The 27,240-nt window shown below is 56.2% G+C and overlaps 1 protein-coding gene across 1 annotated transcript in view; it reads left to right on the top strand.

Moving 5' to 3' along the window:
• The first annotated feature begins 6,280 nt into the window (after positions 1-6,280).
• SEMA6B (semaphorin 6B) overlaps positions 6,281-27,240 on the top strand; it is an 89,745-nt gene continuing 68,785 nt past the window's right edge. Inside the window, exon 1 of the mRNA XM_065578435.1 lies at positions 6,281-6,419. The gene's annotated coding sequence lies outside the window, so the exon portion shown is untranslated. The remainder of the gene's footprint in view (positions 6,420-27,240) is intronic.

Genomic DNA, 27,240 nt, shown 5'->3' with positions numbered 1-27,240 from the left:
GTTCCAGCCGGTTTCACCCAACCGCCGAGGATGGAGAGGAAACGGTGGAAGGAAGGGGATGGCAGGAAGGGGATAAGTGGGCACTTTCCGCAGGGCCCTATTTTGAGCACAGCATGCCTGGAAGCCGCGGGGCGGAAATACGGCTTTGGAAAGACCGTGAGGCCGTTCCTAACCGGAGCTGGCTTTGTGCCTGGTCTGGCTGCCTGAGAGGGACCCAGCCAAGCTGTTTGCCTGGAAGGTAGATAAGAAACGGACCATAAAAATGGCTCCAGTGTAGCCCACGGTTTCCTTTAGAGCTCCCTGTTTAATGGGAATGTTCTGCGTTTCTAGCACCCCTTCCAGCCAAGGAGCGTGACTGGCTTTGCTAGCGTTCGTTAGCCCGGCCTCACCACAGCCCTGCTACCACACGACTTAGCACACCACTGCAATGCAGCCACCTCTGGGCCGGAGTGCGACAGCTGTCCACTGGCCACACAGTGATGCTTAAGGACCAGGCAGTGCAGAACGCTCCTAGCCAGCTGTCATTGAGACAGAGATCTGGGGGAGGCAGGATGGCATCACCTGAGTGGGAATTCAGCCCAGACACAGGCCAGATAAGAAGCCCCTAGGACTTTCGGGAGCTGGTCCCAGCTATGGCACTTCCAGCAGCCCAGCGCCCCCTAGCACTACGCTGGGGCATTGGCTTATTGAAATCTGCCCCTGGAGTGGATTTCACCCTCAGACAGACATTGCCCATTTCCCCGCTGCTCAGTTTTGGGAGATCTCCCAGCATCGCCAGGCAGGGAAAGCCCCTCGCTGTTGCTGGGACATGGAAGAAGCAAGGAGGTCATCATTTGGGAGAGAGAGAGACACCAAAGAGAGTGTGCGTGAGCGCCCCCTGCTGGGGTGCAGCATTCCCCCGCCATGCATCCTGCCGACACCTGGTCGCGCTCAGGGCATAGACAGAGAAGTGAGCAGCCAGGAGCCGTGCCCATGTTGGTGTCTCTGCTCTTACAGATATGGGAGAAGGAGGCAAAGGAGAATCAGTGTTAGCCAGGAGGCGGGGTGGGAATATGTTTTATTTTCAGGCACCAGAGAGGGATTTAAGAGCAGCAGAGAGCCCAACAGTATCTATTTATAGTGCAGTTGTGGCATTCAGTAATCACTTAGCGCTTGAGCTGCTTGCTAGAGACCTGATTTATTCCAGCTTCCATTCCAATTGGCTGTGCATTATATGTGCTTAATAGTGCTCCGCCCAGACTCTGTGTCTGGGAAGCTCAGCCCTTAAAGGCACCCCCGTACCACAGCAGTACCACCCACTGAGATCAGGGCCCCATTGCGCGCATCCACATAGAGAGAGGCAGGCCCTGCCCCGAAGAGCTTGCAGTCTAAATGGACAGGCCAGACAAAGGGTGTGAAGGGAAACTGAGGCAGAGCAGGGGAAGTGACTTGCCCAAGGTCATCCAGCAGGTCAGTGGCAGAGCTGGGAATAGAGCCTAGGTCTCCAGTGCCCTGCCTGGGGGGAGAAGAAAATGAGATGCGCTATAAAGTGAGTAAGTGACAGGACCCTTTTAACATCTCCCTGCGTGGTAAGGGTGGCTGCACTGATGCAAGCGGCTCAAGGTGGCTCGGGGGGGGAGGGGAAATTAAAGGTCATTCTTGAAACAGATAATATAAAAATTAATTTTCTGCCCGGTGGTTTTTAGGGGTTTGACACTGGCGGAGTCTGACAGGGCTAGAGCCGCACGGTCCATGGCCCGAATGCGGGTGATATATGACCCCTCGCGCTAAGCCATGCGGGAGAAATACCCTCTCCGAGTCAGTGCTGACCTGATGCCCCAGAGCAATGCTAGGGGGCACGGTGCTGCCAGAAGTGCCGTTTTCAAAACCCAGGTCCGGCCCACCGCTGGCCACTGGGAATCCCAGGGCTCTTTCCATGAGAGTCAGGGTGGGTAGCCCTGGGCGTCTGAGCCAATGCCAACCATTCTGCCTCGCTACGATTCCTGTGCTGTTCGCCTGTCCTGACCCTGAGCAGCACCCCCTATAAAGTGTGATGCAATTTGGCACAGGAGAGAGGGCTGGAGTTCATCTAGTGGTTTGGCCCTGACGGACAGTCCTTGCGGAGAAATCCCACATCCAAAGATTGGGTGGCCACGTGAATAAAGCTTCCCCCCTTATCTTCTGCAGGGGGAGGGAGTTCAATCCATTGGCCACCAGTTGGAGATAGATTAGACTACTAGCTATTAATAATACTTAGCATTCTTCTAATGCTTTATATGTTCAAAGCACTGCGCAGATATTAATTAATCCACCCAACAGCCCTGCGGCTGGGAAGCATTATCATCAACTATTTGATGAGCTATTGGACAAGACTTCATGGTGTTTAGGTATATGGGGTCAAATCTCATTGGCCGCATGAACTGGGCCCATTGAGTAGATATTGTTCCGCTCTGGTTATTCCATGCCTCCTACAGACTGTGGGGAAGCCCAGAGCGCTCCCTGGAATTGGCCGTGACTCACCTACCAGTCACAGGCTGACGTCTGTACAAACTGTTTCTGAGTTTGCAAAGCAGCAGCAACATTTACATTTGGTCGTACGCTTCCAGCTCCATACACAGGGTCTGCAAGCGGATGAAGAAATAGATGGAATAGATCCAGGACCCATATATAGTATTATAGGCAGTGCAGGTAATGACACCTATAGTTAAAGTTGCCCGTCATTTGCCATGATACGATCCTGATTTCAGTTGCTTACAGCTTTGCTAAACTTTAACTGTTCAGGCTGAAATTTTCCATGGCGAATGTCAGCCTTGGGCTGATTGATTGATTGATTTTTGGAAAGCTTCCGCTACAGCAGGCCAGCTATTTCTAAGGTTAGGGGGGAAATACTAAAAAAAAATCTTCCAATTACTTCATGAGACGCTCTAGCACCTCTATGCTTTGGAGCAGGGACGTGAAATTTGCCAGGGAGCTCACCTTTTGCCATCCCCATGAAAATCCACCCAGATCTGGCCCAGTTAGAAAACTCTCGGTTTGCACATGCTCAGAGAGTTAGAGTCAGGCAGCTAAATTCTCCGAAGAATCCGTCTACAATGAGCATGCTCCGTCCTCACCCAGCTCCTCCAGGCGTGTGCCTTCCCCGCAGAGTGGCTGACTGTGCTCCATCCTCAGGGCGGCAGGAGCTGAGCCGGACTCTCCCTGCAATTGCACCGTCTGACTTCCAGAGGCTGCTGCGGGATCGCATTCAGGCACGGACAGTGGGGATGCCGTCTCTCCTGTGCGATCAGTGGCCCAGCCCCTTGCTGGCACGTGGAACCCAGGCAGTGGTGGGAGGAGGAGAGGAGGAATCTGCCTGACTCAAAGGCAGAGGGGTGAGGAACCGGGGGCTGGGGAAGAGATGCAGGGCAGAGGGCCGGGGTGGAAGCAGGGAACAGGAGCAGAGGGGGACAGAAGACCCAAAGTGGGAATAGGCACAAGAACTGGCTAGGGATAGTCATGATAGGAGAAGGACGTGAACCGAGGAGGGAACAGAAAAGGGGGCAGGCAGGTGTCGGGGGAGGAATAGCAGCAGGAGGGGACAGGAGTGGGGGAAGGGGTGGATGGAAGCAGAAGGGGATTTGGAGGAAATGGGACAGAAGGGTCTGTAAGCACTAAAGCACACTCCTCTATAGAACATGGAATGAACCCAGGAATCCTGAGTGTCAACATTCCTCGGCTGTCAGCAAATAGCGGTGAAACCCACTGGCAAAGTGTGTCTCATCTCTCTTCTGCGCACAATCAAGCCCTCCAAAGTTAGGAAATACCAGCATTCGGGTTGTCCGTGCAACCTTAATTCAGCCCTCTTGTGCATATGCCGGGCCGTGATGACACAGTCTTTAATTACATGATCACAAGCGATTTTTTCCACAGGCCCCCTGACTCAGTCAGTGCACGGGCTGGACATGGCCTGGGAATGACTCAGGGCTGTGTACTTGAAGCTGTCTCTTGGCGCCCTGAGTTGTTTTTGCAGAAGTTGGAAGGTGTGCAATGAATGAGGCAAGGGACGGCAGGAAGGGAAAGGATTCCTCGCTAAGGAGGCAGTGGAATGCTGTCCTGGACAACTGGGTTCCATCCCTGCCTCTGCCACAGAGTTCCTGGATGGTGCTGGGCAAGTCACTTAAAGCAAACTTTTCACAGCGGCCACTGTGTGTTCCTCATTTTCTGGGTACCTAACCCGAGACACCTTGGGTCTGACTTGCAGAAGTGCTGAGCACTTACAACTGCCACTGAGGTCAACGGGCACCATGCTCTGAATAATGAAGAGCTGCAAAATGCTTTGCAAAAGATCCTACGTTTGTCAAACTGGGCCTCCGATATTCCTTGGTATTTTGGGCTTTAATGTCTCCGTTTCCCAGGTGTAAAATGGGATGATAATATGACCTCACCGCCCCAGGGTGTCACAACGATAAATTCATTCATGTCTGTAACGGGCTAAGATCCTCCAATGAGAGCGGCATGGAAAAGTCCACGGGGGAATTAATAATTCTGTATTCAGTGCAGGGCTTGGCTGCTGGGCAGTGAATAATGCCGGGGGCCACGCACTGAAGCATGAGGATAAAAAGGAATATCGGAGAGATACCCATCAGTGAGCACCGTCCATCCTGAGCATTGAACAAGGCAGGGGTCTGGGGGGACAAAAGAGTAGGTGTAATTAAAGACTGGATCACAATGCATGTGCCCGAGATAGCTGAATTAAGGATGCAAAAGCTACCTCCATTCTGGCACTTCCTAACATCTGAGTGCTTGATTTTGCAACCTTAACATCCTTTGCATGCGGTTTGTTGTATGTAATAGCCATGACAGGCCATGAGGGATCGTCTGTTCTGTGTTTGTGCAGCACCTAGCACAGGGGTTCTCAAACTGGGAGGGCGGGACCCCTGAGGGGGTCACGAGGTTATTACATGGGTGGGTCGCGAGCTGTCAACCTCCACCCCAAATCCCGCTTTGCCTCCAGCATTTATAATAGTGTTAAATATCTAACAAAGTGGTTTTGATTTATAAGGGGGAGGGAGTCGCACTCCGTGGCTTGCTGTGTGAAAGGGGTCACCAGTGCAAAAGTTTGAGAATCATTAGCCTAACACAACAGGGGCCTGGTGTATGATTGGCGCTGCTCGGCCCTGTGGCAAAACAGACCATAATAATACTCAGATTGCCAGCCTGGGGTCAGTTCCCAGTTGTGCTGGGTGAGCAGGGCTATATGAAGGCAGTCTGGGGCCCTGGGCACCTGGCATCCTCAGAACCCTCCCTAAAGATCATGGCCCGGCCCCTACTTAGGGGGACAGCAGGTTTGTCTGTCTTGTCTGAGATTTGGGGCAAGAAATGGCTCGCACTGTGTGTTTGTACAGCGCCTAGCGCCACCTCGGTCAGGACCTCTTGGTGCTACTCCAGTACCAATCATAAAACAAAGACTATCGTCTCCTAACTAGCTCCAATGTAGACCTGGTGCCCGTGCCCTGGATACTACAAAGACCTAGGAGAAAAATCGATTGTGTCCCGGTTGTGCATACAGAGTCAGAGACGGCCCCTGCCCCGAAGAGCTTCCAGTCCTTGGGGACAGGGTGGGCAAAGAAAGAGTTGTCCTGATGCTGCGGATGGGGGAAACTGAGGCACGCAGCGGGGCAGGGACTTGGGGACTGGAGACCGCGCCTACTCTGGCCTAAAACCAACCCCCCGCCCCTTTGCTGGGCTGGCAAGGAACGAGTCACCCCCCGGCCTTCAAATCCTCCCCCGCCTGCTCGGAGCCTCTCTGCCCCCCCCCCCGCCAAGCGGGTCCCCCTGGCGCTCCAGCTCCTGCCAGAAGCGCCGCAATCCAGCCCGGCTCTTGCCTGGAGCCCGCCGGGCTGGGTGCAGGCTGGAGCTGCGGCGCAGGGGAAGATGCAGCCTGCAATGTGCGCGCTCCTGATAACGCAGGAGCCGGAGCCAGCAGATAGAGCCAGCGCCGGGAGAGAGGGGGGACGAGACCCGCTCTCCGCCCCCCGCTAGCCCTCCCCCCCAGCAGGCTGACAAAGGCAGCAGGGAGGGGTGGGGGGGGGGAGGTAGCAGGAGCTCTCCTCCGTCCAGCGAGCCAGGCCCCCCCACCCCTCTCGCAGGAGCCCCTGGCTGCAGCTGTTCCCAGCCCCCCTCCCGGCCCAGGGGAGGGGTGGGGGGGTTCGCAGGCACACAGCTGGTGGGGAGCTGCATTGCACCGGGGGGATCTGTCGGGGGACACCCCCCCCCGCCTGGTGTGGGGCTCTGCGCCCTGGCTCCGGCGTTGCTGGGTGCGTGGCCAGGGTGCCAGGCGGGTGCGAGGCAGGGACAGGTGTGAGGGGGAGAAGGAGGAGCGCCTCCCCTTAAAGGAAAGAGCCGCTCGGAGTTGCGGGCTGCAGACAGCTCCAGCCTTGCTCCCGGGAGCCGCCGGCACGGTAGGTGAAGGCGCCGGGCGCTGCGGGGGAGAGGGGGGCGGACGGCTTGGGGAGGGGGGGGCATCGCCTCGACCGGGGGGGGGGGGGGGGCTTTTCCCTCGGGAGCCCTGCAAACTTTGCGGCTCTCGGCCGGCGATCGCCGCCTCCCGGGTCCGTTTGTGGGGGGCTGGGGGAGCAGCCCAGGGCAGGGGGCGCGTGGCCGTGGTGATGGGGCCGGGGGGAGGGGGGGCGATTTCAGTCGGGGGGGGGGGTTATCCCCTACCCCGGCAGCAACGTGCCTTTGTGTAGTCGGTGAGCAGCCCCTGCCTTCCCCATCCGAGCCGGGGGTGGGGGGGGGAGCCTGCAGCGAGCTTTTGTTACGGGCTCCGATGCAGAAGGGAACCTTGAAGGGTCACCGGGGGGCTGGCATTTCCCAGCAGCTGGTGGGTACCGAGGGGGGGGGGGGGGTCTGTTACAAAGGGGGAGGGGCAGGAGCGGCGAGGACACCCCCCCCAGCTGGAGCTGTTCTGCAGGGTGCAGGATGGGGCGAGGTGGAAAAGGTAGTGAGCAGTGGCTGCCTGGGTTTGTTTTGTGGTGCTACAAGCCCCTTGGTAACCGGCTGGAGTTGGTGGGGGGGGGAACCCGCCCTTCACTTGGGGTGCAGCCCCCAGGCTGTCGGGCAGAACCTGTCTGGGCTGGACCCGGGCACAGCGCGCTGACCCAGAATCCAGCACACGGGTGAGCTGGGGAGGGCTGCCGGGGGCCCTGCCATAGAGACGGGGTGGGGTAGAAAGGGTGACACTGCCCCCACCCCGGGGAGCCACGCAAGGGGAGCTCCCGCTCCGTCCGGATCTGAGGTTTGCCACCACCGGAAAGGTTGGCCCTGCCCTCGGATGAGGGCGAGGGGGGGGAAGGCTCCGTTCCCCAGCCATGTGGGTTCCCTCTGCCTCCGGGTGCCGGGTGGCCTCTGGACCCTGCAGCTGCAGGGGAGGTGTCTGCCTGGCTGTGGGGACTGGTTTATGACATTCCTTTTGGGGAATAGGATTATTGGCATGAAAGGAGCAAACAGCAGGGGAGTTTAATGCTTTTAAACACGGGGGGGCTGGGCCCTGCGATTTACAGGGGTGGGTGGGGGTTCAGCAGGGGGCGCCCCGCTCGATGTCAGTCCACTAGGCACCACATGCTGGGCATCGGCCACCCTCGCCCGGTCCTGTGAAGCCCCTGACGCTGGTCATGCTAAAGATAGCCCACCTGCGTTCCTGCTCCTCGCGAGGGGGGCCATCCTGCAGGGTGCTGGATAAGGGCGCTGAGAGACAACGGTGCTCAGCACAGGATCGGGCCCCCAGCGGTCCTCCTGGCTGGTTTTCAGTTGGCTGGACGTCTGTGCTAATGTTGAGCCCTCCTGCTTACTGCTCTCAGGGGCACCTTTGGGGACAGTCACCGTCAGGGGTGGGGGACGGGGGCAGGGATCCGAGTGCCTCCTGGCATGTGGCTGAGGACAGGACTTTGCCGGCTAAGCAGCTGGGGCAGTACCCCCACCCCCTGTGCAGAGACCGCCCGCCCCCCCTTCCCTAAACGCGCACCCAGCCTCCGACGTAATGGGGGATCAATAGAGACGCAGCTGTGGGATCTGGAGCCACTCGTGATATTGGAGCGGCAGGGCCTGTCAATAGTTCCACCCTCCCGTCTGGGGCTTGCTCGGAGCTCTCCCGTCTCCCTCTCAGTCGCCCAGGGAGCAGTTGGCTTGGGGATGGGAAAGTGGGGCAGGCCGTCCAGCGCTGTGGGCCATGCTTGGGGATGGGAAAGTGGGGCGGTTGGCTTGGGGATGGGAAAGTGGGGCAGGCCGTCCAGCGCTGTGGGCCATGCTTGGGGATGGGAAAGTGGGCGGGCCGTCCAGCGCTGTGGGCCATGCCGGTGCCCGGAGCCCGCTGAAGCAGCGTTGTAGCAGCGGGAAGCGGCACCTGGCCTAGAGCAAGGAGGTGATTGCTCATCTCTGTGCAGGTTCGTTAAGCACTTAAGGTCTCCAGAGCCCTGTACAGCTCTGAGCATGCTGGCAGGCAGCACGGCCCGTGGGTCAGTGGAGCGCTTCGGATGGGGAAGTGGGGGGACCTAGGTTCTGTTCTCAGCTCTGTCCTTGTTCTCTCTCCGTGACTGTGGCCGTGTCTCTGCACCTCAGTCTGCTTGTCTGTAGAATGGGGCTGTTGGTATAACGGTGGCGCCTAGGTGTCTCTGCTGAGATGAGGCCCTTCTTGTGCTAGGTTCTGTACAGAGACAGTCCCTCAACCTGTGAGTGTACAGTCTAAATGGACAAGGGCAGGAGGGGAAACCGAGGCACAGGGCGACCTGCCCAAGGTCACAGAGCCGAGAGCCCAGGTCTCCGGAGCCATCTCCCCATGGGCTGTCCACTAGCTCACACTGCCTCACTTTACCCAGCTGCTAATGATACCAAAGCCCCTTGAGAGTGCTCTTCCAGAGGTGCTTTTCGTCTAGCCAAGTGTTATTAACGGATGACGAATAACAGCGCTGGGCAAGGACACCGGCCGGGTGAAAATTCCGTCAGAACAAAACTTTTCTGATCCGCGTCACTGGTAAGAGTCCCGCAGAGACCTCGGGAGAGGAGATCAGACAGACAAACGCAGGCCTGGCTTTTTGTGCTGGGCTTTCCCCCTTTCCAAGGTGTTCGCTTAGTTTCACTTTCTGGGCCAGACCCTTCGGCTGCTGGAGATGGAGTTACAGGGGCCCCGTCGCCTAGTATTTTGAACCTAAATTTAGGGCATGGACGACATGACGCTAGGGGGCAGATTTTCAACCGCTTAGCACCCAGCAGCTGCCGTGATGATGGCGCTATCCCTTTAAATTATAACCATGGGCCCTTCACCTGCAGCTGGTGCAGTTGGGAGGAGGGGGTCTTGAGGACATTGGGTCGTTTTTCTTTGTTCTTTGTGCGTTTCGTTTGAAATCGGGTCGTGTTTGTGAATGAGGGGCCCAGTCCTGCCAGTCCCCATTGAAGTGGGCGTGGGTGCTCAGTTGCCTGCCGGATCGGGCCCTTCCGATGGAGCATGTACTGTGCGGGGCATGGGGGAGGCAGGCCCCTTTGCTGAGTGGCTGTAACGTGCAGTGTTCCTCCTTTGTAGAGAGACGCTGGCCCACAGCCTGCCCCCGAATTTCGCCCCATTCTGACTGGTGGGATGCCATCACCATCTGCCAGTGGTTGATGGATCAAGGGGTCAGAGCCAGGGGGCTCCCAAGTTGTCTTAGCTGCCGATCCGGATTCTTTTGCAGCGTGCGGGTGGCGTCTGGGCGGTGGCGAGTCATGTGCTGGAGGGCTGGAGGGCTGTGCTGTGGGGTAGCAGCGCCGCGGGGAAGGCTGCCTTGTAAGAGAGAAGATGGGTGGTGGGAGATTATGGAAAGGAGGAAATAGAGGGGAATATTTCAGGGGGCATCTTGAGGCAGGGGGCGGGATTCATTGGGTTGCTATGGAGAGGGGGAGAATTGGCGGTGTTTATAGAGCTTTGGGGCTGGGAAAATATGGGGGGATGGACTCCCCTTCCCTGCCCCACCCCTGCAAAGGCAGCACTTTCTGAAGGCAGCTGGGAAACTTTGCCCTGGCTCGGAGCGCTGCGGGTACCAGCTCCCAGCTGGGCAGATGGTTTCAAGCTTGGATGCTGTGACCACAGGCACCTTGGGTCGAGCCGCTTGGCTTTGTGCAGTTCTGTGACCAGGATCTCGCCCGGGTTCGGGGTCAATGGCTTTTGGAGAGCTGGCCATTGCAGGGTTTATAGCCTGCTGCCGTTTGGGCCGACCCTTAACGGCAATGTTTGCAGACTGGGTTGTTTGGTCGTTGCAGCTTTCCCGGCCATTTGGAAAGGTCACCATGTGTATGTGTTTTTTATGGCGCTTTCAGACACACTCTGGCCATAAAGAAGCCGGCTGCTTTGCGGGAACCCAGCGCCATTCCAACCCCGCTGGCTTATGGACACTGCTTCGGAGCCAGATTAACCAGGAAAAAGAAGAACAGGCGTACTTGTGGCACCTTAGAGACTAACAAATTTATTAGAGCATAAGCTTTCGTGGACTACAGCCCACTTCTTCGGATGCATATAGAATGGAACATATATTGAGGAGATCTATATACACACATACAGAGAGCATAAACAGGTGGCAGTTGTCTTACCAACTCTGAGAGGCCAATTAATTAAGAGAAAAAAAACTTTTGAAGTGATAATCAAGCTAGCCCAGTACAGACAGTTTGATAAGAAGTGTGAGAATACTTACAAGGGGAGATAGATTCAATGTTTGTAATGGCTCAGCCATTCCCAGTCCTTATTCAAACCGGAGTTGATTGTGTCTAGTTTGCATATCAGTTCTAGCTCAGCAGTCTCTCTTTGGAGTCTGTTTTTGAAGTTTTTCTGTTGTAATATAGCCACCCGCAGGTCTGTCACTGAATGACCAGACAGGTTAAAGTGTTCTCCCACTGGTTTTTGAGTATTTTGATTCCTGATGTCAGATTTGTGTCCATTAATTCTTTTGCGTAGAGACTGTCCGGTTTGGCCAATGTACATGGCAGAGGGGCATTGCTGGCACATGATGGCATATATCACATTGGTAGATGTGCAGGTGAACGAGCCCCTGATGGTATGGCTGATGTGATTAGGTCCAGGGACTCCCACCTCTGAGCAGGCTGCGGACCTGGGTCGGTCTCAAACTCAGTTTCCTACGGTTGGGCAGGAGGATTGGACTCCCCTGCCGGCCGTCGGCAGCACCCGTGGATCACTAGTGATCCACACATGCCTCCTGCTTCCACCTTCACCCTGAGGCTGTCGGGCCTTTGGGAAGGTGGGGAAGGAAGGGTTCACGGAGAGGGAGCGTGTGACCTTGTACCTGGACAGCACGGGACCCTTTATTACTGACTGTGAAACCTGCTGCCATAAGCAAACATCCAGTAAGACTCTGTCGCCCTCTAGAGGTGGCTCGGACAATCCAGGATCGCCCTGGGGGCCGGGGGAGTTGAGGTCATTGAAAATGAGCACGATCTTGCTTGGAGGCGCCGTCCCCTGCAGCTAGCATGGGGGAATATTTTTATGAATGGAATATCGAAGGTCTCTGCCCACCTCGCAGTTATTTGGCCACTTCGTTCCTTCCGTGGCGCTGGCCTTTGTGTGAGTGGTGCGCAGAATGGGGGCCGGGGGGGGGAGGAGGGGCTCGTTAATATGCGGCGCTGCAAGAATTGGCAGGCGTCTCAGCCAAACGCGATCTACTTGGAAAGGGAGCTGGGGGATCTGACGCTGAGGCTTTCCTCCCAAAGAGGGGGGGCTGCCGAGAAACCCGAGAAACTTCCCAGCGTTCCTGGTCGGAGGCTGTTGAATTTTGTGGCACACGTCCACCCTCCCGGCACGTGCCCCTCTGGTCTGTCTCTGTCGTCCCCCACGTACCCCTCTGACTCTGTCACTCTTGCATCCCCATACCTGCCCCTCGGGCTAATCTAGCATGTGTCTGTCTCCTCTGTCGATTGCCCTCTCCGGGCTGGCCCGGCATGGAGGAGCTGGAGGGGGGAGGCGGCGTTCAGCTGCTCCAGCAATGATCACATCTCCTTGGGAGGCAAAGGGGGAGCGTAGATCCCCTTTGTCCCCAGGGCACCTGCTCAGGAGGTCACTGTCATCTGGCCGCACGTGCTGGGGAGCACAAAGTGGGGAGACCTGCTGATGCTGCCCCCAGCACTCACTGGCCTGGAGAGGGCCGAGCTTCACCCCTCTTCGCTTAGGGGCGTGGGTGGAGAACCAAGGGGAACCTGTTTTTAAAAGGCCAGCCGGATCGGCTGCTCATCGTACGCCCATGGGAGTGTTGCACAAGCTGTCTGCTGGGTCGCAGGGCCTGATCCTGCAAGCCAGGGCCTCACTGAAGTGACTGGGTCACTTTGGGGGAGGAAGGGCTGCTCCCATGAGCCAGGCCTCGCAGGGGGAGGCTCTCATTTGCTCCAGTTATTTTCAAGGCCTGGCTGTTAAACTCCAAGAAGCGGTTGATTGCCCTCGTGCTGCAGCTCCTCCGGCTTGGGATCCGGGTGGGAGCTGCCGTGGGCCCGGTTGCCTTACCCTGAGCCCACAGGAGCCGCATCCCAGACGCTGGAGAGAGGACTGGTCTTTTCTCCTCCACCCACGCTGCCTGGAGCCTGGATCCCATGTCAGCCCGGGAGCCGCTTGTAAATACGTTTGCGTTCCGCCCTGCCGTTCAGATAAACAATGGGAAATTAACGAATTCAAACCCCGAGCAAGTAAACCAGCCCGGAGCCTCACACCTCCCGCAGGCAGGCAGTTCAGAAGCAGGGTTGAACGACTCCATGCTTGTGTGCTCCGCTGTGATGCAGGGCCGGGGGTGCATGGTGCTTTTCTCTTAGGGCAGGATCCGTGTGTAACCCTTAGCAATGGCAGACGAATGCTTTCCTGGCCGGGGTGGTGGGGAAGGCTGCTCCCACTGCAATCCAGTTTAAGGTGGTGAGGGGCAATTGTAAAAGTTTATCTGATGGGCACGACCAAATTCCCCAATTGTGCAAGGTGCTGTACAGACACAGAGGAGACAATCCCCACCTTGGGGAGGGTCACGCACAATCGAAGGCCCCTGTTCAGGACAGCGCTTACGCACACCCGGAATTCCCGGGGGGATTGAAATCATTGGGAGAGCACAGATATTTTCAGGCCGAAAGGGACCATCGTGTGGCTCTAGCCCGAGCCTCCTGCATTCACACAGGCCAGAGAACGTCTCCTGGCGATTCCTGCATCAGTCAAAGCCCATAATTTCGGGCTTGTCTTTTGGAAAGCCGGGCAGGGCTGGATCGAAAGGCTGCAAGCGACGGAGAATCTGCCGCACCCCTAAAGTTACGCTCCTGCTTAAGTGCTGCCCTGAATCGGAGCCTGAAAGAAAACTCCCGATCAATGAGGCCCCGTTGAGGTTACTGTCGCTATGTCCATTTACGCCAGCCGAGGTGCTGCCCCTCGGAGACTTGTGGGGGCTCTGGTTGCGGGGGGAGCCAGCTTTGTCTAGGCTGCCGAAGAGTGAATAAAGAATTGCTGTCTTCGTGCTCAATTCTCTGATGTTCCTTGGCTTAATGTTATCAGCTGGCCTCGCGGTTTGTGTAATTAATGATACCAGCGTATATAAAATTTGATGTAGCAATCACTGGATACGGATGCGTATATCTAGGCAGTGGATAGGGACAGAACGAGGTCGCTTGTGCCTCCTCCGTGGCAGGGCAGGAGTTTTCTCCCGCAGCGTATCTCCGAGTCATTTTTATGAGTCTAGTTTAAGAGGCAAATTCTGAAACCGACCTCTGCTGTTTGCATGTGCACGTTACACACGCGGTTATCTGCACCAACACGACGCTGTGCTCCCCAGTGGGTATCTGTGCAACCTGATGGAGCAGCTGTGCATGCAGGACCATCATGTGCACGTTACCAAGGTTAGAAATCTGGGCGAAAATGTATCTTAAGGCCCCGATCCTGTAAGAGTTAGGAGCCTAGATACCTCTGAGGTTATGGGCTTATGTTTCTAAAGGAGCATGGGTCAGGGTGGAGGGGGGGCGGTACAAACTTATGCTCATGAAATTACTGCTGAGAGAGGAAGGATGGGCTAACGGATGAGGTCCTGGGCTGTACTCAGGAGATTGGGATCCGGTTCCCAGTTCGGTCGCAGGCCCCTGCATGTTGTCAGGCAAGTCACTGAAGGTGGAATTGAAGGCAATGGGAATTTTACCCCTGACTTCCTTTCTCCCACCCTCTGTGCAGGGCCGGTGCTACCGTTTAGGCAAACTAGGTGGTTGCCTAGGGCGCCAAGATTTGGGGCACCATTTTTTTACAGCGTTCGTACGCCCCCTCCCCGAGTGCGCGGTCGCCGCTCCACTTATCCCGCCTCCCAGGCTTGCGGCGCCAATCAGCTGTTTGGCACTGCAAGCCTGGGAGGAGAGGAGAATTAGAGTGGGGGCGGCGTGCTCAGGGAGGAGGCTGAGCAGAGGTGAGCTGGGGTGGGGAGCTGCCGCACGGCTCCCCGGGGTGGGGGAGCTGCCGCGGGGGGGTGCCTCAGGGCAGGGGGGGAGCTGCCGCAGGGGGAGGGCGCCTCAGGGCGGAGGGGGGGCGGGGAGCTGCCACAGGGCTGGGGGGTGCAAGGTGGAAGTTTCACGCCCTGGCGAAACTTCCTTGCACCAGCCCCTCCTCTGTGTTATCTGTTTAGATGGTAAGCTCTTCGGGGCTGGGGCCGGCTCTCGCTCTGGGCACATGCAGCACCTAGCGCAGTGGGGCCCTGAGCTCTGCACATGCTGCTAATAATTACAACTCTCTGGAGTCTGGCAAGGCAAAAGTAACTCTCCTCCCGGGAGTCTTAGCTTAGTCACACTGCGTCTCCTGCCTCTTCCATAGCATACGGCATGCATTCATCAACATAAACACTAGTAAAGAAACACCGGAATCAAAAAGACTACAGAGGCGCTGCATTGCTGAGCGAGGATATTTAACTCGTTCATTTCCTGCCTGGAGAGTATTTGACGGAGTTTTTGTAATTTAATTTCCTTAGTGTTTTTTTTTTTATTATTATTTTTTAAAGAAACAGAGGCAGGGAAGGAAGAAGTGTATGACGGGACAGAGAGAGGGCTAGACCGTAGTAGTGGTAAGTTACCCCAGAAGCAGTGCCACTGAAATCAGGTGCCACTGGGAATGAATGAGGGGGCACAATCTGGCCTGTGTGTTTAATAGATTTTCCCAGCCTTCCTTACAGAGAGGAGCACCTTACTTCACCTATCACCTGATAGATCTTGGTGGGACTCTTCGTGGAGTTGGGTGCTATTCGGGTGCGGGCGGAGCTTCTCATTCCTAGACCTTGGCAGACTGGATCAGGCCCCAGATCCATCCAGCCCATTATCCGGTCTCTGGCAGTGGCCAGCGGCTGATGTTTCAGAGGAAAGTGTCCGAACCCCCCCGAGGATTGGAAGTGAGATAATCCGACATCCCCCTCCCGCCACACACACACACATTAGGTCCCATCTCGATCCCCAATAGCTAGAGATCAGCTTAAACCCTGACGCCCGATATCGCTTCCGAAACACTCGTTGGCATGAATTAATGCTAATAGGCGGGAGATCTACAGCTCCAGGTGCTTTTGAGTATTGTTATCTTCATTCCTCAGACGGGGACCCAGAGGCCCAGCACGGGGAAGCCGCTTCCCAGGGATCAGATCAGTCAGTGGCCGAGCCGGGAAAGAAGCCCGGCCACCTCCCGGCTCACCCTGCCCCACTGCGTGTGTGCGTTCTGCCGCAGGGACTGATCCCAGCCCGGCCTGGGAATCTTTCCATTGACTTAATTATAGTATGTAGTGTCAAGGTGGCCCAGCTGAGATCCAGGCCCCAATGTACTAGGCTCTGTACACACACAGCAAGAGCCAGTCCCTGCCCCCAAAGTGAGCAGGGGAAACTGAGGCACAGAGAGGGGAAATGACTTGGCCATGGTCACCCAGCAGAGCCAGGGATAGAATCGAGGTCTCTAGAGGGTTAGCTCTGTGCTCATTCCACTAGTCCATGCTGCTTCTGCTAGTGACTTCGGTGGGCTTCGGATCAAGCCCTGACTTTGCGGACACTGCGCAGGCCGGCACCAGAGCCAATGGATAATACAATTTTGATTCTCTCAGTAAAGGGAGGGGGAGAAAGAAGCTTGTCTGAAGTAGAGGGAACTCCCAGCGGGGCTGGATTGAGCTAACAGGATTTCGCTCCCTATTTAATTACAATTTTGTAAAATTAAAAAAGCAAAATAAAACTCCCCTTGTCTCTTTCTGCATGTCTCTGCCAGCCCCTGGGAGCTTGGCGGAGCCTTTTCCCGCTGAAGGGAAGTGGATGCTGACAAGACCCGCCCCCCGTTTCTAGGGGAGCTGGTGGCAGCGATGGGATCTGGCAAGGGTTCCTGGTGGAGTGCGGCACCCAGGCCACATGTCCCAGAAGCCCAAGGAGGCTGGGCAGGCTCCTTGCGGGGGGGGGGGGGGGGGGGGCAGGAACTTGGTTGCTGTAGCAGATCAGGCATCTCTTAAGCAGTAGACGCAGGTTGGGGCCAGGGTAGGGGGTGTGAGCCGCAAAGAGATGCCCACCGTACTATCACTCCTCCAGCCGCTCCAGCTCCCCTGGAGCGTCTCAGCTTTCAGGGTGTTTTCTTGGGCCTGTGAGTGCGAAGTGTTTCCCAACTGCCTCCTGCCTCCTTCTCCCACACAGGCTCCCACAGACCCGGGTCTGGCGTTTCTCTCCCCGCCGGCTGCGCTAGCGTCTCCGCGGTGCTGCCGCCAGACTGGTTTAGCCGCTTCTTTGGCAGGACAGCCCGAGTGCAGCTTCAGCTCTGCCTCGTCTGTCCTGCTGGCTGCCTGCAGCCCGAGCGGCTCCTCGAGCCCCGCACGGCTCGGGCCTTGCTCCCAGAGGGCAGACTTGTCCGGGTGACCCGGGTCAGCAGGGATTCCAGCCAGGTGGCCTGAGAGCCTTCGTGGGTGGGTCATGCTTGCTCTTGACCGCTGGGCATAGATGGAGGCAGCCGGGCCGGCATTTTGATGCACCATGGCTGATCCAGCGCTTCTGCGTTTGTAATGCACCAACGTGGATAATCTCAGGCCAGACAGCCCCACTGGTGACCTCGGCCAGGCCGTGCCATGGACATTTCCTTGAGTTGCGTCCTGGGATAGGCGACGCCTGGCACAGCTGTGCGATCAGGGGGGCGGCGGGGGGCTCCTAGCCGGCAGGCCAGGTGCGTGGCAATCCGAGGGCTGCTGAGGAACTCGGATCTTGTCGGGCTTTGATGTCTATTTCCCTCCTACTTCCTTTGTCCTTTCACTGGGTTTATAACTCCGCTGAAAAGTAATTTTCGCCTTTGGGGCCGGGGTGGGGAAACTTGTTTTGGGTGATGGGACTGAGGGCGGGGTTGTATCCAGGCCTTCTCCCCTGACTCCTGGGAACCGAGGAAGGGGATTTACCCAGCCCTGACCAGACACGCTGGCCTGACAGGAAACTAGAGGTGGTCTCCAAAGAATTCGGATGTGTCCTCCAAACATTGCTCCCTCTCTGCCTCTATTCAGCAGCGTTTGCATCTGGGGGTTGGATAGCGGGGCCCCCATCTCTAGAGGACTTAGACTGGGATTTTACAAGGGCGTAAAGGAGTTAAGTGCCCAGATCCCACTAATTTTCTAAAGGGAATTGGGCGCCTAATGCTCGCCTTAGTACGATAAGCAGTGGCCAGACTTGACCCGGCTCAGATAGCTGCGTTTGAATGAGCTCAGTCTCTTTAGTCTGGAAATAGAGACTCAGTGGGACCCGATCAGGCGTCATCAGAGCGTGTTACAAAGGTGGGCGGGTCTCGTTACCCCTATGTGACAGATGGGGAAACCGAGGCACGGAACAGCGAAACCGCGTGGCCCAAGGTCACTCAGGAGCAGAGCTGGGGGTAGAACACGGGTCTCTTGACACCCTCTCTCCTGCCCTGACCAGAAGACGATGCTGAAATTGAGGATGGGAGGGGTGGGTGGGGTGGTAGGGAGGGGAATTTGTTTTGGAAAGTTCCATTAAAATCTCCGTGTCGGGTCTCCGCTTGCCATGAGCATTTCCCATCCCCCGGTCCTCTCCCTCCGAGGACAGAGTGACATGTCCTCGGCTTATGGGCAGTAGGGGAGTCCCACGCTGGGATTGGAGGGAGGAGACCTTTGCATTTGGGCAGGGAGCATCCGGCTGGCTCTTCTTCAGCAGGGCAGGTGAGGATGAGGCGGGTACTGTCGGAGGCCAGGGAGGCAGGACATGCCCTCCGGGGGAAGGGGATTGGTGGTGTAGCCCCAGCGGCCTGGCTGCGTCGGAGAAAGCAGCAAGTCCCACTCCGGTTTCAAGCGGTGGGAACATAACTCTTTTTTATGATCAGCCCCATTCATCATCTCTCTGCCGGGGGACGTCAGGATAAAGTGCCGGTAAATTAGAAAGTGTTAAGAAGGCGATTTGGGAGGCTGTGAGCCTAGGGTGATTAGAAATCCTTCTTCTCGCAAAGCTGCCCTGGGAACAAGGACGTGACAGGCCAGCAAGCCACGAAAACACCCCCCACCTTCAGGAATAGCCACTAGATCCCAGTGCCCAACTCCCACGCCACGGCAGTGCCCGTGCCTTTGGTAGCCGCTACCAGGCCTGGAACCCTTTTGTCCGCCCAGCATTGATCATAGGACTGGAAGGGACCTCGAGAGGTCGTCTAGTCCAGTCCCCTGCACTCAAGGCAGGACTAAGTATTATCTGGACCATCCCCGACAGGTGTTTGATGTCCCATGCTGGTTGCCTTAGGGTGGAGGATGGTGCCGTGAGGCACAATGGGGATCCTCTCCAGTTCAGGGAGTAGGCGTGACCTAAAAAAAAGACTACATTTCCCATGATGCACCATAAAGCCCGCACAAACGCGCATGTGCATGCGCATACACCCCTGGCCTTGAGCCATTGGCCTGGCAGAGGCCGCGTTCCCGGCTGGTAATTCTCAGGGGTGGTTACTATTAGGTAACCGGTGCGCTCATTGGCCGGAGCGACCCATGGGACAGGAGGCTGGAGGTCCCGGTTCAGTTCCTGGGGGATGTGTGTCAGTGACACACCTTGGCAATAGCAGGCCTCCTTGCAATCAGGCTGGGCAGAGAGGCCGAGGAGCGAGCGGGCAAACCCTCCTCTCTCTGCCGGGGCGGTTGCTGCGGGCCACGACTGAGGCTCATTGATGGAGAAGCCGGCTGGTTGTGAATGGGTTCGTCTCTCTTCCTGGTAGATTGGAGTGGGAGGCTGGGAACTGGAGTCAGTGATGGGGGAGTCCTGCTAGCTCTCCCTTTCCATCTCCCTACCAGGGCAGGATTCCTTCCTCCAGGGCGTTCTCGGGCGCTCTGATGGAGCGGGCCCCTCTCTGGTACGGGAGCTCAACGCACAAGGCTGAGTCTAGGGCTGCTAACGCCAGGCTCCCGCCCCGTGAATTCGGTCCAAGTGGTGTCGTCAGATCTGGGGACCACATGCTTTGCTCCGCGGGCCAAATTCAGAGGGGAGTCTCGGCGGGTGTAACTGACTCTCTGAGACCCCCTTCCATGGGCACCAGCCCTGGGAGTCTGTTTGCTGCAAACCCCTTCGCCCCAGCGGCCCAGCTCTTCTGATTGTTTTTTGGTCTGGGGCCAGATCCCCAGCTGGTGCAAATCAGCCCAACTCCTCCTGGAGGCAAGGGAGATTTATACCCTGCGGGGGGTGGGGGCCGAAGAGGCAGCGGGTTAATAAGTGGGGGTCAGAAGGGGTGAGCTCTGAACTGGGCAGGCCAGCTGGCCCCCATCCTGCCTCATGGGAGCGCCTGCTGCAGTGCTGTTTAATATCCTTCGGGTCACCTTTAAGGAGAACGCTCTGACTTGGAAGGATGAGGTCAGTGCTGCGAATAGACACGTAACCGCCCAGGGCCCAGCCTGCCAGGGGAGCAGCCCCCGCGTCCAGGCCAGAGGGAGCCCAAAAGCAGCACCGTCCTCAGTCCCCCCAACTCCCCAGATCCCACTCCAGAGCTCACCCCCTAAACCAGCCCCATCCATCCACTCCCTCAAACCACCATCCACCCACTTGCATGTGCTTGAACATCAAAGCCATCCAACCCCCCCATCACTGTCTGCTCCCCCCAAGTCAAACCAACCCCCCATCTGCCCTCTCACACCCCCATCACTGTCCGCTCCCCCCAAGTCAAACCAACCCCCCCATCTGCCCTCTCACAACCCCATCACTGTCCACTCCCCCCCAAGTCAAACCAACCCCCCATCTGCCCTCTCACACCCCCATCACTGTCTGCTCCCCCCAAGTCAAACCAACCCCCATCTGCACTCTCACCCCCCCATCACTGTCCGCTCCCCCCCAAGTCAAACCAACCCCCCATCTGCCCTCTCACACCCCCATCACTGTCCGCTCCCACCCAGTCAAACCAACCCCCCATCTGCCCTCTCACACCCCCATCACTGTCTGCTCCCCACAAGTCAAACCAACCCCCCATCTGCCCTCTCACCCCCCCATCACTGTCCGCTCCCCCCAGTCAAACCAGCCCCCCATCTGCCCTCTCACCCCCCCATCACTGTCCGCTCCCCCCCAGTCAAACCAACCCCCCATCTGCCCTCTCACCACCCCATCACTGTCCGCTCCCACCCAGTCAAACCAGCCCCCCATCTGCCCTCTCACTCCCCCATCACTGTCCGCTCCCCCCCCAAGTCAAACCAGCCCCCTCCATCTGTCCATCCACCTCCCAGTCCCCCAGCACCCCAATCCCCAGCATTCCCATTCCCGAGAGTGACAGACAGATCCTCAAAGGCCTGCCTAGCCCGGGGGTGTATTCTCACCTCCATGCACTGGGAGCTCCGTGTTAATCCCTGTGCATGGAGATGGGGAGCTATCCCAGAATGCTCTGCTCCCCTGGCTGTCTCCCACCCCTCACTTCTAGTTTGCTGTAATGGGCTCATTTTTCTGCCCTGTTTGTCCACCCACCGCCCCCAGAGAGAGACACACGCCCTCAAACTGCACACATTCCCCCCCCCGCACACCCAGAGACACACTCGCGTACACCGCACACCCACGCTGTGCATGCCGCCACACGTGCGTCACACTCAGCAGCCGAGTGAATTCAGCCGAAATTGGGCCTGACCGGTCATCTGAATTTGGTAACAAACTCCCTCTCCCCGTCCCCTGCTTCCAAAGCCCTGCGTTCGCTTTCTAGCAATGCACAGGAGCCGGTGTGGAGCGAGCGCCTTTTATTAGCAGGCAGGTCGTCGGTGGCGGATCACGAGAGGTTTGCACCTGCATCCGAATTCAAGGCGCTTTGCTCATCCAGTCGGGGGCAGAAAGGCGATGCCATGCGACCTGCGTGTCGGGTCAGAGAAGAGATCAGATTGGCAAAGTCGCTGCGCTGTAGCCCCGGAATGAGCGTGCGGTGAATTTTGACTGACAAATACATTTGGGCCCGCGGTGATCGGTTTGCAGGCAGAACCGGAGGTGAAACTCGTTGAATAAACCCTTGATTCTGAATGACCCACCGCTCCCATGCGCATCCGTGTGCAATCCACGCAGCTACTGATTACAACACACGCAGGGACGCTCCACACCCCTGTACATCACAGACAAACATGCTACCCATCCTCAAAGCCCCATGGCTACGCGCGGCCACGGACACCGATACACAGACACATGCAGGACACAGATACATACCCTTGCAAGTCACACAAATACACACACAATGATGCACAGACGATGCGCATGCAAAACATACATATTTGCGTGCACAACTCCCCAGCAGACCACGCCCCCACAAAGACTCCCAGGTAGACGCATCCACACCTAGATAACAAAACAAAGCATGTACACACCCGCACCCCCTGTGCATCGCGCACGCTCACACTGAAGCCCCACAAAGACCTCTGGGTCCCTGCGTACACGCAGATAGTGAAGCACGCGTGTGCACACGCACAGATCTCCGCTCTGCGCTTTCCCAATCCCTTTGAAATCCTCCTCAAAGGCGTGCTCGCTTTGAACCGTTCCTCCCTCCCGGAAGCATGAATCAATTTTTTTTGCCCTTGTTTCTTGGGCCTGGATCAACACACTTGGCCAGCCCCGCACCTCTGCTTCGCCGCCCGGCCCTCCGCAAAGCTGGGCCAAGGTGGGGCGGCGAGGGGAGACCCCCGCCGCAGAGATAAGAGCATATTGTGGGGCAAGTAGCGAGAGAGGCGAGGCTTTGAAGCCTTTGAATTTTTTTTACCTGATAGCTTAGCATCTGTGATCTCTCTCTGATGCTGAAGTGTTTGCGGGGAATGGTCCATGCAGCTAAAAAGGGGGGGGGGAATCAGCATGCAAAGGGAGGATGGCGTTTGTGTGCATGGGGGGGTGGTGCTATAACTCATTTGCAACCCCCCAGCCTGCCCCCGGCTGGGTTCCTTTGAGGTCTCGCTGTCCCTGCTGTCCCTAACCCTGTGTGCTGGGAAGAGTGCGGAGCTCACAGATGTCCCTCCAGTGCCCCCCCCACTGTACCCCACTTACGACTGGAGCTCAGGTAAAAGCAGAAGAGGAACTTGGGGCAGAGGGAGAACATCCCAGCAGGCCTCTCTCTCTCTCGGCACACAATAGCACTTGGTTCCTGGGGCATTAAAGGGTTAATTCCCAGGGCAGCCAAGGCCCCTGGTGGACCCCCCCGCCCCACTCACTGCCTTTCACCCTCCCTAACTCCCCTCCACACCGTCCCAAATTGATGCCCAGCCCTCCCTGCCCAGGGGCTTGATGCCCATTCCCAATCTACTGCTGCTTCAAAGCCAGCATGATAAAGAGAGTTGGGGGGGTGGAGGGGCAGCAGAGAGGAGTGGTTAGAACCAGAGGGTGGAAGCCAGGACTCCTGGGTTCGAGTCTCAAACTCTGCCACTGACTCAGTGCGTGACCTTGGGCAAGTCACCTATCCGCTGGGTGAGTCTGCTTCCCCTCCTGCAGCAATGCCTGAGCACCCGCGGGCTGTGGTTTCTGTTCGCAGGACACTATACGGATGTGAAGGGATCAGCAGCCAGAGGGCTGAGCAAATTCCAATGGATCATTTCTGGGCAAGGATTTCATAGATTGCACGGTGATCGTCTAGTCCAGGGGTCTCAAACACGCGGCCCGCAGAGTTATTTCCTGAGGCCGCCAAGCTCCCCTCCCCCACTACCTCCCCAGTGTGCCACGTCCGTGCTCCTCTGCCTACCTCCAGGTGCTTCCCGCCACCAAACAGCTGTTTGGCAGCACTTAGCACTTTCCAGGGGGGAGGAGCGGGGAGCCGCGCTCAGGGGAGGAGGCGGGGCAGAGGTGGGGACTTTGGGGAAGGGGTTGGAATAGGGGCAGGGACGAGGTGGGAAGTGATGGGGCACGGGCGGGGCCTCATGGAAGGGGTGGAGTGGGGGCGGAGCCAGGGGCAGAGCCGGGGGGATGGTGTCAGTGATGTGGCCCTCGGGCCAATGTACTAGTCCTCATGTGGTCCTTGTGGTCATTTGAGTTTGAAATCCCTGGTCTAGTCTGACCCGTAGAACACAGGCCAGAGAATTGAGATTTCCCAGAACAGATCTTTTAGAAGAATCCTCCAATCTTGATTTTAAAATGGTCAGCGGTGGAGAATCCACCATGACCCTGGGTGCTTGTTCCCATGGTTAATTATCCCCACCATTAAAAATTTACGCATTGTTTCCAGTCTGACTTGGTCTAGTTTCAACTTCCGGCCAATTGCTGGTGTTAGACTTTTCTCTGCTCAGCTGAAGAGCTCAAGATTAAATATTTGTTCCCCATGAAGTTGCTTATAGATCCAGTCCCCCCGTAACCTTCTCTTTGTTACGCTAGATTCAGCTCTTTGAGTCTGTCATTAGAAGGCCGGTTTTCTAATCCTTTAATCATTCTCATGGCTCTTCTCTGACCCATCTCCAATTTATCAGCATCCTTCTTGAATTGTGGGCACCAAAACTGGACACAGGATTCCAGCAGCCATCACACCAGTGCCAAATACAGAGATAAAATAACCTCTTTGCTCCTACTCGAGATTCCCCTGTGAACGCATCCCAGGATCGCATTAGCTCTTTTGGCCACAGCCTCACCCTGGGAACTCATGTTCAGCTGATTCTCCCACCATGACCCCCAAATCTTTTTCACAGTTGCTGCTTCCCAGGATGGAGTCCCCGGTCGTGTCTTTGTTCCTGGATGTATGCCTTTACATTTAGCTGTATTAATACACTTACTGTTCGCTTGCGCTGTTTGCCATGTGACCACTCTGAATCAGTGACCTGTCCTCTTCAGTATTTACCACTCCCCCAATGTTTGCGTCATCCACAAACTTTATCAGTGACGATCTTATGGTTTCTTCCAGCTCATTGATACAAATGTTAAATGGCGTCGGGCCAAGAACCAACCCCTGCAGGACCCCACCGGAAACACGCCCACTCAATGACATTTCCCCATTTGTAATTACATTTTGAGACCTATCATTTAGCCAGTTTTTAATCCATTTAATGTGCGCCCTGTTAATTTTCTATCGTTCTATCAAAATGTCATGAGGTACCAAATCAAACGCCCGAGAGAAGTCTAAATATGTTGCCACAACACTATTACCTTTATTAACCAAACTTGTAATGTCATCCCAAAAAAATAACAAGTTAGTTTGACAGGATCTATTTTCCGTAAACCCGTGTTGATTTACATTAGTCACATTACCCTCCTTTCATTTGGTATTAATCAAGTCCCGTATTAGCCACTCCGTTATCTTGCCTGGGATCAATGCCAGGCCTGTAATTACCCCGGTCATCCCTTTTACCCTTTTTCAAAAACTGGCCCAACATTCGCTTTCTTCCAGTCTTCTAGAACTTACCAAGTGCTCCAAGACTTATTGAAAATCAACATTAATGGTTCAGTGACCTCCTCAGCCAGCTCTTTTAAAACTCTTGGATGCGAGTTATTTGGACCTGCTGATTTAAAAATATCTGAGTTTAGTAGCTTCTCTAGAGATACACCTCTACCCCGATATAACGCGACCCGATATAACACAAATTCGAATATAACGTGGTAAAGCAGTGCTCCGGGGCGGGGGGGCTGTGCGCTCCGGCGGATCAAAGCAAGTTCCATGTAACGCGGTTTCACCTATAACGTGGTAAGATTTTTTGGCTCCCAAGGACAGCGTTATATTGGGGTAGAGGTGTATTAGTGGAATGGAAAGAGTGTTATCCTAACCACATGATGAGACTGTATCATGTATTTTTCCCCCAAATACAGAACAGCAATATTTATCGAACGCCACTTCCTTTTTTGCCTTGTTACTGATAATTCTACCATTTCCATCTTGATTTAGCCTTTCAGAGAGTGTGGTTTCTTATAGCTATGCATGTATTGGACTGAGATCTCTCTTCCACACCCTGGCTTGATATTCAGATTTGAGATACTGGGATTGGTCAAACAAGGGACCGAGTGATGGGATTGGTTGGATGAGTCACACGGTATTAGTTTTGTTCTCTGATTGGAGGAGTAGGCAAGTGCTTCTGGGAAAACTGCAGCATGTGATTCAGTGGCACGAACAGTCGTGCAAAGCAACACAGACAGGGGCTGCAGCGTCTGCTGCAACGTGACCCTCGCCTGGCACTGGTGCGCCTCTCTGCAAAGCACCTTGGGAAAGGCGCTCTCCGAGGGCAAGGCTTTGCACGCTGGCTTAGTGAGTGTGACCATGTCTCCCTCTAGTGGCTGGCCCCAGCCACTACAACAGCCTCCTATTTACTCCCCACTGGTTGAGTTGCGCTTTTATCTTAGGGGGTCAAGGCTGGTGGCTTTTGGTGTGGAATGTCCCAGGTTTGGTCCCTGCATCTCTGTTGTCTGGCATTCCTAATGGGAGGTCGTTAATGAAAGCCACAGTTTGGGGTCTGTACAAGCAGGGCTGGGGAATGACTGCCGTCGGTGACAGCTCAGGGCTCCTTCCAGCCTGGATTCCCGGCTCCTGGCAGAGAACAATGAACTATTTCTAGGCCTGCAAGGAAACAGCTCACCTTCCAGAACGCAAAGCCGTAGGCGGGAGGCAGCTTCGTGCAGTTGGACTCCTAGAACAATATCCCTTTGTTCCCATGCAGCCAGCAACCTGGCCTGTTCCGGAGCTGTCTGTGCCATTTGAGCACGTCCACCTTCTCGCATCCGGCTGGAAATACCTAGTCGCCTGAGGCGGCAGGTTCAAGGCCTAGCAGGGTCAGTGTCATCCCCTGGGTCGATGCATTGGATTAGAGGCAGTTCCCTGCATGGGTGATTTTCATAGACTTCAAAAGCCAAGCGGGAGATTTTGCAGAGCTCAGTCCGGTGCCTCGCTCCAATTTTATTGGTTTCTTTGAAAATCTCCCTGTCCAGGCTTGTTCTCTGTGCGGAGCTGAGGAGCCCCTGGCACGGTTAGGGGGATTGTCCCCAGTCCTTTTGTCCCTTCCTCTCTCTGTTATATGCTGTCTTCCACCCTAGAGGTGGCTGCATTGAAGTGACGGGCGACGTGATTTCTGGGTGTCCTCAAACATCCACAGCTGCTTTGAGATCTCCACCATCTGTCACGCAGCCGGGATTAGACCACTTGAACTCAAGAAGATTCTCCATATAAGGTGTATGACACACGGCGGAGCAGTTCAGATTGCACCCAGCAGAGGGCAGTGTGCTAGATCCTACTGGAGGGTGGTACAGTAGCCAGCGCATTACATTACTGTGGGCAGAATTCTGTAAGCACTTCAGGATCCTTAAGATAATATTTATTAACACCAGCTGCTCTCCTGGTCTAGCGGGCGCGGGACTTGCCATGGGTAAGGAGCAAGACTCGGGGGTCCGTTGCCTCCGAGACTCAGGAGATCATTTGCAGGTTCCCCATTCCCACCTTTGCTCTTGAGATTCCTTCGTCTCAGTGTCGTTCACAGTTATTACAAAGCCGGGCGCCGCGTGCCTCGCTGGCTGATGTCCCCGTCCGGGGCTTTGATTTCCCTGCAGCCCCTGTCGTGAGCTCCCCCAGTCAGTAATGGAACGGGATCTGACAGCTCACGGGGCAGACGCCAAGTTCAAAGCCTTTGAAGTGGCGGCTGCGAAATATAGATCCAGATCTGTGGTGTGCCCCGGAACGGAGACCTCGGAGCGTTGGCTCCTGGAGGAGGCTGGCCTGGCCTGGCGGGGCTGCAGCGTGGGAAGGACTGGCGGTGCTTGATGTTGCGGAGAACTCCTCGTTAATAATACACCCCAGCTAATCCTAATAACAACCACCACCTCCCGACCTAGTTAACAAGCGTGTCTTACATTTGCACGTACCTTTACATCAGATAATATCCGTGT

This window comes from Chrysemys picta, chromosome 25 (genome assembly GCF_011386835.1).
Source record: "Chrysemys picta bellii isolate R12L10 chromosome 25, ASM1138683v2, whole genome shotgun sequence".
Lineage (NCBI taxonomy): Eukaryota > Metazoa > Chordata > Testudines > Emydidae > Chrysemys > Chrysemys picta.
The sequence above is the reverse complement of the archived record's forward strand: the minus strand, read 5'-3'. Positions and strand labels throughout refer to the sequence as shown.